Raw genomic sequence first — 5,199 nt, 5'->3', positions numbered from 1 at the left:
AAAAAAAAAACCGGCATAATTTTAGGCATCATTTCAGAAAAATACGAGCACTACCCAGAGGTGTATTCAGATGCCATTGTCAAGAGCACAATCCAGCAAAAGCTGAGGTATGTGCAAACGGACGCAATAACTACCAACAATGCGTCAACAATGTTGTGTTCTGTCGCGTCCGTGCTGCAGTGTGTGCAAAGGGATGAAACGACTCCTAACAACACGCAACATAATGCAACAGGGTATGCAAACGGACGCAACGTGTGACATCCAACAATGTTGGGAGTTGTTGGCCAACAATGTTGAGTCCATTTGCACGGTGCTATAGGTGTGTAATTGGCTGCTTCTCAGTAAAGTTTTTACGACAAATGTCTTCTAAAAAATGGCGCCATTTTTTCTGCTGTGCTTACTTAATTTTTGGCGCGGGGATTATGTGATGCATGTTAGTCACGGTTTGTAGTTTGACTATTTTAATTGAAATTGTTATTAAATGAATATGATCTATCTTTGTTGTAGACTAAAAAGAGTAAGTCTTGATGTAAACGAAAAGGGAGAGCTCCAATCGTTTAACACAAGAACACCTTAAGAGTGCAACAAAAGGTACACCGATTCAAGCAGAGGTATTGTTTAAATGTATTGCTTTGCGGCTTAACCTTTTCTGTCCCAAAGACAATTATCGAGACAAGTGTTCTCATTTCATTTTAACATGTGTGGTCGGTGGATCAAATCCTGCTGCCCTGTGATCATTCAACTAAGACATTGTCGACACTGTTACCACATAGCAGTATTTTTAACCAGTTAAATTTCTTTCACAAAACTGAATTTTGTACTTTAGGTCATTTTTTTTCCGGCTTGAAGCAACGTTACAACGTTGAAAAGATGTTATTCCATAAACAAGGCGCCCCGGACTGCTCTGATGGTTCTTTGACACGGCTACTTTAATCAATCTTCTAAAAGATTCACATGCCGAAGACTCGAAGTGATTTAAAATGCCAACTCTAGAAAAAAAATGCCTGGTGACTTATATATTTAGCATATTCACAGTATCTTCCTTTTCTCTTCAGTTTTGAGGTCGTCGAGCGCGAGTATGGAAATTAAAACAGCAGTGAAATTAATTGACCTGTAGCGCAAGGGGGTGTTAGACAGCTCACTCCACTTATTGGATATTGCAAACGTACGATATTTCAAATCGTAAACTTATTAGCAATGAAACAGATATTAAAATAGTGTAACTGGAGAAAAGACACTCATGCCCCAGTTTTGTGATACCTTTAATTCATTTTCGTTTAATTTTGGTAAGTACCTCGATAGCTATCCCGAAACTCGACGTTTACCAGTATTACTTCTAAGTAAAAACAGGAAAAAATACCAAAATATCAAAAAGGGAGGGCAAGCCTAATCTCTCTTGCTGTTCGTTTGTAAGAATCGCTGGCATGTATATACCCCCTCTCTGCCGGGGCGGAGAAAGATAGCCGGCCAATTGACCACTCCAGAAATACCATAACATACTGATAATGTTCTTTGTTTGTCGCCCCAAAATTCTGCATAAGCATTGTTTTCAATTTCTCTTGGGGCCATTTTAACTCCCAAGAGAAACTGAAGACAATGCTTATGCAAAATTTTGGGGCGACAATCAAAAAGCATTATGGTATGTTATGGTATTTTCTGGAGTGGCAAATTTAGGACAGATGTACGCTGGAAGATTCACGAACCCTTTTAAATCCAAATATTATTAACTAAAGGCAAAAATGATAACTAAAAAAAACATAATAAATTGAGCCAACACTTAATCAATATTTTTTTAGCAAAGCGTTATAGAGTAACTTAGATGATTTTAATTTTTTCAACTATAAGTTCAGGTTTTTAAATTACAGGTTATTTTAGGTTACTTTTGAGTGGACTACAGAACCACAAAGGTATTAGACCTTGACACACTGAAAATTATGCCAAACACTAAGCTACACTGAGCATTATAGTTAAATATAAAAAACCGGCCACCCCCCGATGAGTAATAATAAGTGAAGTACTTTTGTAGGTTGGGGGAAAGGTCCATAAGGTCGTCAACAAAGTCATGAAGTTATTAAAAAAAGGCTAAATACATGTTTCATGTGGAGAACATGAAATAAACTTGAACATAGCTAGGGCTAATGACTTCTAATAAGTTAACTCGGGAAAGTAGGAGTCGTGCTGTATAAAAATTTCAGTTTACTGGAAAAATAAAATACATACATTATTTAACATCATCTCGGCTTAAGTATCTCGCGAAAATGCGTGCTTGTCGCCAGTTATCTCTGTATCTTTTCACTTCCCAATTTTTCATTGTTCAACATCAAGATCCTCTTTTTCGCGTACTTTGATGCGGGTAAAAAAGAAAGAAAGGAAGAAAGATAGAAAAAGAAAAAAAGCATTTTGTTTGAAGGTACTGTTATGAATACTTGCGAAATTACCGATGCATTAATGGCAATATCAAGCAAATGATAAAATAATTATAAGCAAGTAGATGATTAAAGCCATTCTCGACGTCAATTATGTTGTCTAAATATAATAAGAAAAAAAAATGGCAAAAACTACACAAGACGTAGGAATTTTTTTTTAATAACCAAAGTCAATGCTCATGGCATAACGAGCGCTAAACTCCTTGGACCGGATATAAAGTAACCAGATTCTGTGTAATTTTTTACCTAGATATTTTATTAATAATTAATGGTTAAAGGTTAAAAAAGGTTGAGCTTATGTACCTAATTTCTCGTACACAGTATTTAAAAAGAGTTTTCGCGTAATTTATTTCGCCGAGTTTCGCAATCTTCCTTTAGCCACAGGGCAATAGCGACAAGATTCCATAAAATACTGACAACAACTTAAAAATAATGGTCATAATGCATGTTTCAGCTACTCGAGTGTAATTATTGATTAACTTGAAGTATAGCAAATAATCATTTGAAACAGTAATTCTGGTCGTGCTGGCTAGACATCTCCTTTGGCGGTCTTAAAACGCGTTCAAAAACGATGCTAAATTATAAACACAATTATAAGAGTTTAATAAAAATCTTGTTTTATTAAAGCGCCAACAAGTATATAATCTTCAGGTTTTGGCGTCCAAAGCAGGATCTACATGTAGACGATTCTTTTAGGTAAGAAGTTAATTTTGACTGTTTCAGTATTGAGAAGTCAAAAGTTCGATTAGCATAGTTGGACATTTTTTTGTGTGTGTGAGTACAGGGGCACCCAATGGATCTGTTCCTCAAAATATCTGTTCTTCAGGCACATTTTTGCTGGCTGGGAGATGTGAAAGAAATAATAGTCCTTGGAAGCAAAGTGTTGCTGGGAAAAAGATAATTCAGGGTGTCAGAGGGGATTTGAAGTCTAGAATAGCTGCTACGGGTTACTTGTATGGGTTACTTACCACTTAAAATCTGAATTGTGCCCTATGAAACTTCCCAGTAAGTCAGGTTGCAGGTTGAAAGGTTGCTGGCTGGGAACTCTTCCATCAGTCTTGCTGGGAGTGAGGAACAGATAATTTTTTTCCAGCAATCTCCCAAAATGCTTAAAATAGTCTCAAAAAACTTTATTCACTCTTTGTTGTTGTTTTTAGGTCTTTTTCTCAAAATTTCCCGTTGGGTGCCCCTGTGAGTATGTGTGCCTTAGATAAGTTTAATCCTTGAATGTAAATTTGTTGTAGCTTATAGAGATAAAGAAAGAATCCATTTGCATGTAGTTCCATATTACTGTTTAGCCCTTCCCTTTAAGTTATTACCTCTCTAAACCATTGTTGGTAACGAAAACAGTTAGTTTGAAAAGGTAAAACATAGAATTATAATTCTGCAATCAGCCCACTGAGCATTTAGCCCCTGGTAAAGGACATTTGAGGACAAGACGCGGTAAAGAGAATGTATTTTGACCTTGGTTAGTTTTAAACCTTCACCTCCTGTTTAGATGTTTAAATGTTACCCACTATTAAACGTAATATCGATCCTTCTGATTCTTTAGACGAATACTCTTGAAACTGCTAATATTAAGAGCTGTAGACAAAAACTCGGGTTTAGGGAACGGGAGGGTGCAGTGATCACACACCACGAAATTCGACTAAAAGACGAAAAGTTAGGATCGGAATGCGGCTTAATGTCATTTGCCCATTAATTTTTAGAGTTTGCTGTCAAATTGTCCAATTTTATAATGTTTACTGTTGCCGAAAAAAATACTGTTGGAGGGTTTTTCGTTTTTAAGTTTGCTTGTCATTTGTTTTTGTTTTTGTTTTTTTTTTTTTTCATTAAAAAAAAAAGGACTTCCCCTCGGAAATCGTCGGTTGTTCTTGGAAATCTTCGGTAGTCTTCGCGAATCCTCAGCAGTCTTCGGAAATTTCTGAAATAACTGGAATTGTCGCAGAAGAGCGTCTGAGTGAGGTTTAGAGTTAAGTTTTATTTGCCCATAATTTTTAGTGTTTGCTGTTAAATTGGCCAAATCTTTCATTTTTACTGTTTCCCGCGAAAGTGCTGTGAGGTGTTTGGAAGATTTTTTTTTCTGATTTGTTTGGAAACATTTCAGATTTCCCCTCGGAAATCGTCGGTTGTGGCTTGAACATCGTCGGTAGTCTTTGGACGTGTTAGGCAGTCCTCGGAGTTCTTCGGTAGTCTTCGGAACTCTTCGGTAGTCTTCGGAAATCTTCTGAAATAACCTGGAATTATCGTAAAATGGCCAAAAGGTGTCTGATATTCACTCACACCAAGATACCTGATATGCCTCAAATCTTAATTTTCATGCATCACGTATAAGGTCAAATTATGGCAAACACACATTTACGTTTGCCATAGCGAAAGAGAAGAGATTGCTAAGCTAACATAAAATGATTTAGCTACTACCAGTTCAAAATTTATTTTTTGTCACCCGCGCTCGACGGACTTTGAAGAGAAAATGGAGGGTCTGTGAACAGGCTAAGTCCTAAAAACAAAACAAAAGAATTTCATTCTGCGTAACTCTCAACTGAATGTTAACTACGTATAATGACTATTTCACATTATTATCTATAGTTGCCATGACGCCTCGCACACACATTAAATATTCTATTCATAACTTATTAGGGGTGGTTAACTCAAAAGCTAAGCTCCACTTATCACCATATATTTCTATCAAAGCCATTAATTTCTTCCTTTTCTTTTTCTCTAACTGATCTGTAGGGTTATTATCTCTGTTTTACAAAGACTTAAGAGTAAC

Source organism: Porites lutea, chromosome 12 (assembly GCF_958299795.1).
Source record: "Porites lutea chromosome 12, jaPorLute2.1, whole genome shotgun sequence".
NCBI lineage: Eukaryota > Metazoa > Cnidaria > Anthozoa > Scleractinia > Poritidae > Porites > Porites lutea.
This window is presented reverse-complemented; position numbering follows the sequence as displayed.